The 11,597-nt window shown below is 38.3% G+C and overlaps 1 pseudogene; it reads right to left on the reverse strand.

Moving 5' to 3' along the window:
• Positions 1 to 9,136: 9,136 nt before the first annotated feature.
• LOC127683741 (BRCA1-associated RING domain protein 1-like) lies at positions 9,137 to 11,396 on the reverse strand (annotated as a pseudogene).
• Positions 11,397 to 11,597: the final 201 nt, after the last annotated feature.

Here is an 11,597-nt window from a genome sequence, read left to right on the forward strand (position 1 = left end):
GGGTATTTTGATGAAGAATGTAGCTGCTTTTTTCCAGTGTCTGAAGAGTCTGCCTGAGGCTAAGGTGAAGAGATTTAGATTTATTGCTTTGACAAAAGAAGTCCCCAAACAGCCTGGTATAAATTCTGTTGTGTGGTTACTAAAGTTCACTCTTATGAAGAGCATTTTAATCAACAGGAGCAACTTGAGTAAGGAAAAATACAAAATATATAGTTTGAGTAATAAAGGGGTACCAGGAAGTGAAATGTAGCTGAAGCCTACATTCAAGGAGATAAAGAGATTAAGGGAGTGGTGACTTTGGGGAGAGATCCTACCCAATTAAAAAGGCATGGTGGTACATACCTTTAATCCCAGGATAGATAGCCAAATAGATCTCTGAGTTGAAGGACAGCTCTAGACCGAGTAAGTTCTAGGTGAAGAAATGTATAAGTCTAGGAGTGGTGGTACACACCTTTAATGCCAGGATTCAGGAGACAGAGCCTTGCAGATCTTCCAGTTTAAGGTCAGTCTACACAGAAAGTTCCAGGACAGCCAAGCTTAGGCAGTGAAGGAGTTGAAAGACATACAGTTGGTAACAGAATGGGGATAGAGGTGTTGTTCCATACCCAGCAAGCAGCAGAACTAGGCAGCTTTGGCCATGTACATCAGACTTTAGAGTTACTTTAAGAGTAAAAGGGACTACTGGGATAATTGATGCTGGTTAGCTGGAGCTAAGATATTAGAGGTGGTTAAGAAGAGATCAGCATCATTGGGTTGAGATCTTCTAGGAAGTGTTTTTTGAGATCACAGAGAAGCTGTACTCTAGAGATAGTCAAGGTTGTACCCTATGATTCAGTTAGACTTAGTAATATGTAAGAATCACCGAGGTGGTACTGGTTTTGAAGGTATGAAGGGGTCATGGAGAGCAGCTGAGGCTTGGCACTGTGAGAGGCCATGGAAGGTCAATGATGAAGTTGCAATCTTAATTGCAATTGATGACCTAGGACTGGAGTCATGCAAAGAAATTTAGGCTTGGCACCAAGAAGAGAGCCTATAAGAGACTATTGGTGAAACCTGCTTGCAGCAGAAGGCTCCAATGAATTAGAGATGCCAATACCATGGGATGATCATCAAGAATAATGCTAGCAGTGGAGTGGAGTCAACCAGAGCCTAGAATGCTATAGAGAGAAGAGCTGCAGAAGTGACACAATCCCATTGGAGGAGCCCAGAAGATCATGTGTGGATCCAAGACAATGGGATAAGAAGCTGTAAAGTTGAAGTTGACTTGGACCCCAAGGTATTAAACATGAGAGAGCCTTGGGATATCTGCAGAGGAAAGCTGCTAACAGGGAGTGGAACCAACCTAAGAAAACGGCTTGTTGAAGTCAACACAGATGAAAAGGGAGTTGGAGATATGAAGACCTGGAGTCTTAGACATGAGATGTGGAGTTGCAGAGTTTAAAATTTGCCTAGCTGGTTTCCTGTCTTTCTTTGGAGATTAAAATTAAGTGATTGGATGAATCTCAGAAGAGACTTTGAACTCTGGAATTTTAACATTATTATGACTGCTATAGACTATGGGGACTTTGGAAGTCAGGCTAATTTATTTTAAAATTATGTTATGCCTAAGTATGGCCCCTGTAGACTTGTGTGTTTGAATAAGACTTTTGGGGCCAGGGAATGAAATGTGATAGTTAAAATTGCTTGGCTCAGGGAATGGAGTTATTAGGAGGAATGACCTTGTTCAAGTATTGTGGGTGCAGGCTGTAAGACCCTTATCCTAGCTGCCTGGAAGACTTTGGAACAAGAGGTAGAACTCGTAGTTCCTACACCACCATGACTACCTAGATGCTGCCATACTGCCTGCAATAATGATAGTGGACTGAACCTGTAAGCAAGCCTCAATTAAACATTGTTCTTTATAAGATTTGCTGTGGTCATGGTGTCTCTTCACAGCAATGAAACCTTAACTAAAACAACACCCATAACATTTATGCCAATATTGCATCATTGGGCATACCTTGATGTGCTGGCCATTACCACAGTTCATGGGGCTCACTTTCCTCCTCCCAGGAGCCTAACATTAGCACCTTCTGTTACTATGAATGTTTTTCAGCAGGGAAAAAGCTTCCTTGTCAGTACCAATTTGATTTCTCCATGTTGTCATGTATAGGGTTTTACCATAAAGTTACAATAGGACACGTAGACCAATGGCAAACAAAAGTTGGTGTTGTTTGGGGGTGTTGACAAGATACCGCTGACCAACTTGAGGGCAGATATCCCACACCAAGAATTGGGTGTTTCATTTGGAAATACATAACTTCTGGGGTAAGCATAATTCCCTATGTAAGGTAAAACTAAATAAACTCTATTATGTGAATATTGAAGAAGACACTTCTCATTTTTATTGATATTTTGTAGCAAAGCATATTCCAGACCTAAAAGGACAAGTGAAACTTTTCAAGGATAAATAAAATGATTTATATTTAGAAAACAAATCAAATATAATGTTGCTGATTTTTGTATGAAGATATGTTTTATCTAGCAACCAGGTCAAGAGAAGAACATGAAATTGGAGAACACATGAAGAATTGATGTGAGTGACGAGAAGAGGTTGTTTAAAACAATAGAATAAGTACATCAGCAAAGAAGCCATTGCTCAAACCCCTTGGCCTTTTTCATACAAAGCGCTGAGGGGACTTTTTAGAAATGGGACAAAAACAATATGGCTCACAGGTAGCCAACCAGTGTCAAAGTACCCTTGAGAAACAATAATAGGACTTCAAGCTTGTTATTGCTCAGGTTATAAGTGGATAAAGACACAAGGATTATGCAGTGTTTCCTTGGTATTATCCACCAACATTGTCAGTATCTGACTAGTTATTTTACTCTTAGACACCATAGCACTATTCTTTTAGTCAAGAAATTATTTGTCATATTTCTCATCAGTCGATCTGTTCCTTTTCTTGTTGCTATCACACAATACACCACAGAAGCAACTTAAGTAAGGGTGGGTTTATTTTGTCTTATGTTCCCAAGGGTTATAGTCTATACTGGTGAAGAAGACATGGTGGGCAGAGCTTGGAAGGACCTGTCCACATTATATCACAATCAGGAAACAGAGAAATTAATGCCGAAACTCAGCTCACATGTTTGCTTTTCATGTAGTCCATAACAGGCTGGTGTTTAGGTTTGGTCTGTTGCTATATATTATAACACTAAGTACAGGACCCCAAGGCCTGGTTGTCCCAGAAATAAGAGAGTCTGCAGGTAGACATAAATGACACTATGTGACCTTTCCCCCAAGTTATTTCTGATTGGTGAATAAAGATGCTGACAGCCAATGGCTGGGCAGAAGAATCATAGGCGGGGTTTAGAGTTCCTGGGCTTTGGTTCGGAGGAAAACAATGAAAGAAATAAGAAATTATAGAGGAGGAAACCACCTTAGCTTAGATGAGACATGAAATTATGGCCATGTTGTTTGCTAATTGGTGTTAAGTGCAGCTCAGAGTAAACATGGCAAATTAAGTAATGGGATTATTGGTTGGGAAATAGAAATAATGTATAGAGGATAGATATATACCAAACTCTTAGACTGATTATGGCTTTTTATAAATATAAAGTTTGGGATGTGTCTTTTATCCAGGAACTAAATGGTCAAAGGCAGGGTAGAAACCCCAGATTGGGATTACATCAAAGTACCACATGGTGATGCTCACATTCAGAGTTAATCTTCCCTCCTCATTTATACTTCTTTGTAAACATACTCATAGATAGGCCCAGAGGTATGTCTCCAAGGTAATTCTAAGATTTATTTATTTATATTTTATGTGTGAGGGTGTTTTGTCTGTATATGTGTATGTATGCCACATGTATGCCTGGTGCCAAGGGTTAGAAAAGGATATTGGATCTCCCCTGGAACTGGAGTTGTATGTGAGCTTTTATGTGGGTGTTAGGAATCAAATCTGGGTCTTCTGTAAAAGCAGCAAGTGCTTTTAACTACTGAGCCATCCCTTCTGCCCATCAGGAGGTATTCTAAAACCCATCAAGTAGACAGGGAAGACATTTGACACCTTGGACTGCTGTGAAGATTCAGTAAGAAAGTGTGCAGAATGATCTCTGCCTCACTGTGTAAAAGGTACAAAATTAAAGACTTTATTGGAGGGAAGACACTGATGTGATCTTAGAATTATGCACACTTATCAAAACACATCTAGATAGTTGGTATCTAGCAGCAAACCAATTTCTACATTTTTATTCTCCAATTCTGATGAAAGTCCAAAGTTTGACTTTGAAACCTGTGATAAAGACTGCCAAAACTCTTGAACTTTGAAACTTTTCTAAAAGTGATTTTTCAGAACAAATCAAGAGCTTCCAGCAAGCCAAAAATTGATAAATGGATTTGGGTTGAGGCTTAATGGCTATCTCAGTATGAGGTAGACTAACAAGTTTCCGGCTTGAAGAAAGCTAAATGAGTTCTAGCAGTGTAAGGAGGAACACATCTTCCTTCCAAGAAAACCTTTTGCAGAATCAGCAGATTTCTCTGGCAGAATTTTTTTTTAAAGGTAATAAGTGAACCAAAGATTAAACTAGTCATCCTTAGAGGGCATATGATGAAGATAAACACCCAAAGCATCCAAGGATTGTTTTGGTTTCAATATGAACTTCTGGAGAGGTCCAAAAATACCAAGTTGACCCAGTCATTACTCTGCCATCAGATTCATCATATAGAAATTTATTCTCTGGGATGTTCTGCAGTGTTACAAACCCTTCTGTAATTCCAACGAGGCCAAGCTAGAAGAAAGTAGAGGAAATCTAAATATAGAGAATATATTCTCAGTCACTTATGCTTTCTTGACTACAGGGCATCAGTAAGAATATATTTGCATTAGAGGTTTTTTCATTACAAAATAGTTAATTAAGGAAAACAATTTTAGAAATTGAGAAATACCAGTTATCCTTAAAGCAATATCAAAAATATAAATCAGATGTCATAAAAGCTTGTCACAAAGAATTATATATATATATATATATATATATATATATATATATATATATATATATATATATATATATATATATAATTTGGATTCTTAACTACCTGCACTAAGCATTTCAACTATGTACTAAATGTTACCTAAACTGACACAAAAGTCATAGATGCAGTAAGATTTGATAGACATCAAATTCCAAACAAAACAAAATATGTCCTTTAATTATCAGAATTAAAAGAGCAAGGTCAAATGGGCAAAATTGTATGTATTAATATGTTTATATTTGAATGCATTTGTGTGAGTGTGTGTGCGTGTGCACGTGCATGTGTGTGTGTATTTGGTTGCATGTATGTGATGTTTGGCTGTGTGTTCTATTTCTTTGGGAAAAACTGTGTATATTCACAAAAAATTTATAAGAAGAGTTTTGGCTCGTATATATATGATCGCTGAGACATCCCAGAATTTTCAGATAGAAAGATAAGATCAATACCAGCTTTACTGCACATGGGAGTCGTGAAAGACAGAATGCAAAGGTGTGGATTCAAGACTGGACCTGAAAGACAATGCAGTAGTATAGAGTCTAGGCTAGAAACAAGGGATTAGAAGTGTTAAGTCCTGAATCCGACAAATCGTGGCTCAATCAGACAGTATAGGTTGAATCCTGTCCTCTGCCTTCTTGCTCCACTAAGCATTCAACAGATGGGAAGATGGGCACTTTATGGTTTATGCAGTTTGAGATGCAATACTATCCTCTTCCTGGTAAACCCTCAAGGATGTTTCAAAGTTATAATTAGCCAGATATCTGGACACTCTATGTTCCAGTTAAGTTAATGCATCGAATGTGTGCTGCCTCTAGTTTTGTCTGCATTGTTTGGTGTTCCCAGCAAGTCATACCTGCACACATGCACAGGAGCTATTTCTGATTGAATAGAAAACACACACACACACATACACACACACACACACAGAGAGAGAGAGAGAGAGAGAGAGAGAGAGAGAGAGAGCAGTTATTCTTAAAATGCCTTTGCAAACTCAATGATTGGGCATGCCTAAATTTCTACCCCCTCAGGCCCCTGCTACCTCAGGCCCATGTGGGGAAGTGGCCAAAGGCTACTTACCTGAAACCACACACTGCTGGTTGGCTTTATCTCCTCTGCTACTGCATCTTTTCCCAGTCCTCTAGCTTCTCTCTTTCCTACTCAAGCAATTCTCAGTGTCACTACTCACTCTCAGTCATTGGCTACTGGCAACTTTATTGATAGATCAAAAACCTATTGAAGGCAATGACTTTAAGTTTCAGTAAATACAGATTCCCTATTAAATCAAAGCATCAGAACCACCTTCTATAAATATATTGCCAAAATAAACAAATAAATGAATACTTTAATTTCTTTTTTTTTGTTATTTTTTTTCTCTTTTTTTTATTCGATATAATTTATTTACATTTCAAATGATTTCCCATTTTCTAGCCCCCCCCACTCCCCGATAGTACCGTAAGCCCCCTTCTCTTCCCCTGTCCTCCCTCCCACCCCTTCCCACTTCCCCGTTCTGGTTTTGCCGAATACTGTTTCACTGAGTCTTTCCAGAACCAGGGGCCACTCCTCCTTTCTTCTTGTATCTCATTTGATGTGTGGATTATGTTTTGTGTATTCCAGTTTTCTAGGTTAATAACCACTTATTAGTGAGTGCATACCATGATTCACCTTTTGAGTCTGGGTTACCTCACTTAGTATGATGTTCTCTAGCTCCATCCATTTGCCTAAGAATTTCATGAATTCATTGTTTCTAATGGCTGAATAGTACTCCATTGTGTAGATATACCACATTTTTTTGCATCCACTCTTCTGTTGAGGGATACCTGGGTTCTTTCCAGCATCTGGCAATTATAAATAGCGCTGCTATGAACATAGTAGAGCATGTATCCTTATTACATGGTGGGGAATCCTCTGGATATATGCCCAGGAGTGGTATAGCAGGATCTTCTGGAAGTGAGGTGCCCAGTTTTCGGAGGAACCGCCAGACTGATTTCCAGAGTGGTTGTACCAATTTGCAACCCCACCAGCAATGGAGGAATGTTCCTCTTTCTCCACACCCTCTCCAACACCTGCTGTCTCCTGAATTTTTAATCTTAGCCATTCTGACTGGTGTAAGATGAAATCTTAGGGTTGTTTTGATTTGCATTTCCCTAATGACTAATGAAGTTGAGCATTTTTTAAGATGCTTCTCCGCCATCCGAAGTTCTTCAGGTGAGAATTCTTTGATTAACTCTGTACCCCATTTTTTAATAGGGTTGTTCGGTTTTCTGGAGTCTAACTTCTTGAGTTCTTTATATATATTGGATATTAGCCCTCTATCTGATGTAGGATTGGTGAAGATCTTTTCCCAATTTGTTGGTTGCCGATCTGTCCTCTTGATGGTGTCCTTTGCCTTACAGAAACTCTGTAACCTTATGAGGTCCCATTTGTCAATTCTTGCTCTTAGAGCATACGCTATTGGTGTTCTGTTCAGAAACTTTCTCCCTGTACCGATGTCCTCAAGGGTCTTCCCCAGTTTCTTTTCTATTAGCTTCAGAGTATCTGGCTTTATGTGGAGGTCCTCGATCCATTTGGATTTGATCTTAGTATAAGGAGACAAGGATGGATCAATTCGCACTACCTAAGTGACCCAAAGAACTCCACTAGAGAGCTCCTACAGCTGATAAACAACTTCAGCAAAGTGGCAGGTTATAAAATCAACTCAAGCAAATCAGTGGCCTTCCTATACTCAAAGGATAAGCAGGCTGAGAAAGAAATTAGGGAAATGACCCCCTTCACAATAGCCACAAACAGTATAAAGTATCTTGGGGTGACTCTTACCAAACATGTGAAAGATCTGTATGACAAGAACTTCAAGACTCTGAAGAAGGAAATGGAAGAAGACCTCAAAAAATGGGAAAACCTCCCATGCTCATGGATCGGTAGAATCAATATAGTTAAAATGGCCATTTTGCCTAAAGCACTATACAGATTCAATGCAATACCCATCAAAATCCCAACTCAATTCTTCACAGAGTTAGAAAGAGCAATTATCAAATTCATCTGGAACAACAAAAAACCCAGGATAGCTAAAACTATTCTCAGCAACAAAAGAAAATCTGGGGGAATCAGTATCCCTGACCTCAAGCAATACTACAGAGCAATAGTGTTAAAAACTGCATGGTATTGGTACAGTGACAGGCAGGAGGATCAATGGAACAGGATTGAAGATCCAGAAATGAACCCACACACCTATGGCCACTTGATCCTCGACAAAGAGGCTGAAAACATCCAATGGAAAAAAGATAGCCTTTTCAACAAATGGTGCTGGTTCAATACTTTAATTTCATATTCACTTATTTGAAATAATTGATCCCAAGATCCACAAATCTTCAAGTGTTGTGACATGTATATTCTGAGGGTCTTTTTAGTTGTCTTATCTAATTCATCCTTTAGTGTGTGTGTGTGTGTGTGAGTGTGTGTGTGTGTGTGTGAGTGTGTGTGAGTGTGTGTTTGTTTGTGTGTGTGTACATGTGAGTATGTGAGCTTACAGAGGGAAGTGGGTAGACAGTAGGTGACAAAATATCTTAAATTTTTTAATATTTCTCATTTTAAATATTATTTTACAACAAACAAACTTTAAGTTTACATTCCACTTGTGTTTAATTACTTGATTTAGCCTTAATCTTTACCATATATAGAGAGTACTAGATAATGAGAGATACAAATTGGTCGTTCCCTTTAAGCTGGACCCCATAAATGAACTACATTTTTACTTATCATGACTATAAACATAATTAAACACATTAAAAATATTTGAACATTTATAAGCCTACTATAGATTAACTTGCATGTCTTTAATCCTCTTTACAAGTTTACAATAAGTTAGTAGGTTTTATAAAATTAGAATCTTATAAATTCATCCCAGTTGTTTGAGCCTTAAATTTTATCATAAATATAGTCCACACAGACATTGGGAGCCTTGTTTTCCTTAAATTTTTTTAATCAATTGTTTTATTTCGCAATTCAAAGGGGAAAATATGAATGGTTGTATTCATCCATAAAAATGTGAATGATCAAACATAACACAATGACTGGCTTCCTATGAACCATACATGTTCAATTTAAAATATATACCTGGTATTATATTCAACTGTCAAGAGGAAGGAAATCAAAAGCTATTACACAGCTAATAAGTCAGGTGGAAGGAAATATGTAGACTTTGCCCTTATGAACCATTTCTGTGTGACAGTGAAATAGATCTTTGTATGATGCATTGCACACAGAAGCATTGATCAAAATCAGGTTTTAACATGATACACTATTGTGTTGATGGTTTGAGGAATGCCATTGTCTGGCATGGGCTTTCTACTGAGGTGAAACAATTAGCTTAGTAAGGAGATCAGAGTGATATTTGAAGTTTCAAGAAGAAGTAGCATCCATCAACTAACTTTAGCTACAGCTGCTCCCTGTTGAGCCTACTCCTCCCTGAATGTCCAGGAACTTTTATGTTTACTGATGGTCACATGCTTTGCTGTGCTAGCAGGCTTTCACCCAATCAAATCTCAGAAGTCAGAATCTACTGCAAATCCTAAGAAAACACTTCAAGTAACTTTGGGTTTCATCGTCACAAACAATGACTACTGTACTATTAAACTCAGTACATTCTTTAGCCTTAAGGACTACCTCATGTTTGCAAAGCATTTTCTGTTGTTCTGAAGAAAGCCCACTGCTTCTAACCAGTACCAGCCCATTCTTTCACTGTCCACCATGTATGATCAGGCACTATATAGTCAAGAATAATTTATTCTTCTTTGGTAGCAGCAATAATAATCTCATATTTTCTTTGTCTATATTATGCATGATCTACACATTAAATATCTTTACAGCATTTCTGGAGACACTGTAAGACATTGTATGACACTGTAGGACATTAACTATATCCATGTGCCATGTGGCCATTCTTGGCCAAACAATAGATTGTTGTGCAATTCTGATAGCCAGTGGTATCCAACAAAATATTATGCTAGAGCAGCAATTCAAGTTTCGGTGGCTGCAGGCTTCATGAAATGGTGTCTATCCAGCATTGTCTTTAACATTTGTGTTGTTTCCATTTTGCAAGTATATGCAACAGATGGCATATCACCCTTAATAGAAACAGTATGAAGCAAAGGCTTTCCTCTGTGATCTATTTTCCAGGGTGTAATACTAGGTGACAGCTTGACTGTGGAGAGACTTGACAGCATTTGTCTGTGAATTGAATAACTCAGCAGAGGTAAGGGTGTGCCTGGTGATAGGCTAAGAATGTCATCTCATACATTGCTGTTTCTGCCAACTAAAACATAAACTTGAAGTTATCCTGAAGGCAGTGAAGGACCATCAACTAAAAGTATATTTTTTCATAAGCACTAATTGCTTAATGAAATCTTTATGGTTCTGGACATGTCGCTCTCATTTCTGTTAGAGGCACGATTGGGGGGGGGTCTGCTGCAGCCTTCATGATTTCCATTATGTCCTAGTGAATTAAGACCTTTTACACAGACCTTCCTCTCAGGAGTTATTGTCACTGCTGCTCAGTGTCAGGAAATGCTATATACTTAGCTAATAGTAATATACTTCAGCAGTCAAGCGTTTAGAACATTCAGATTCTGTAATAGAGCCCCTTGCTAATAAGTCTCTTTTACCATAAACTCTTACAACTGACCACTGATGACACAAGGAGACAAGTCATTCCTTTAATTCTTCTTTGCAATCAAATTCACTATCTTCTGTTTCTGGCTTCAAATTCCACTCCTGGTTGATCTCAGTTAAAGATTTCTTCTGCTTTATTTTTCACATGTCCTAGAAACTGTTTTAGCCCTCTTGGAAACAACTTCAGGAGGACTTGTAGAAACAAATTCATACATTAAGACTTTGCAGGACTTTGTCATCCTTTGCCTTTTGAGGCTGAGTTTGTGCTGACACTTTATTCACAACTTATCTGACCTTCTTACTCTGAGAGCTAAGCCACATTTGTATTGGATTCGTCTTCCTTTCTACACCACCAAATAAATTGGCCCTAAATGTGTCTTCTTTTGGATAAGAAAATTTATTGTCATGTAGCACATTTTGAAACTTATTTTAAAACTGGATCATGTTCTCCAATTGTCATTTGTTTTGAGATGTAGGATCCAGGCTGGGATGTAGCATCTTGAACATCCTGAGCCTGTCACTTATACAATCCTTACAGCAGATGTGCTCATGGCCTCCTATGTACACAGACTCCTTCAGAGTATTAGCACAGTGGGACCAACAGCTTCTGTAGGCAGACAAGGGCCTCATAGCTTTTGGCCCAGGGCCTATCAGTAGCTAGCTCCATTGTGAGCACGGGAGGAGGCTTGGTTTTTCCAGCAAGATTCTTGGTGGCCATCTGCTTAAGTACCACAAGGTGCTCCACTGGCATCCAGAGCCTTTTATACTTTTACAAAATATCTATGACTCAGTTTTCTTCAGATAATTAAAGCTTAACAAAGTTAGCACACATGTAAATGGTTGAATACATCCTTAAGTCAGCTTCTGTTAAAATATATATAAATATTAGTCATCAAACATACTTTGTTTGTAAGTCTTA

This window comes from Apodemus sylvaticus, chromosome 4 (genome assembly GCF_947179515.1).
Source record: "Apodemus sylvaticus chromosome 4, mApoSyl1.1, whole genome shotgun sequence".
NCBI classification, from domain to species: domain Eukaryota; kingdom Metazoa; phylum Chordata; class Mammalia; order Rodentia; family Muridae; genus Apodemus; species Apodemus sylvaticus.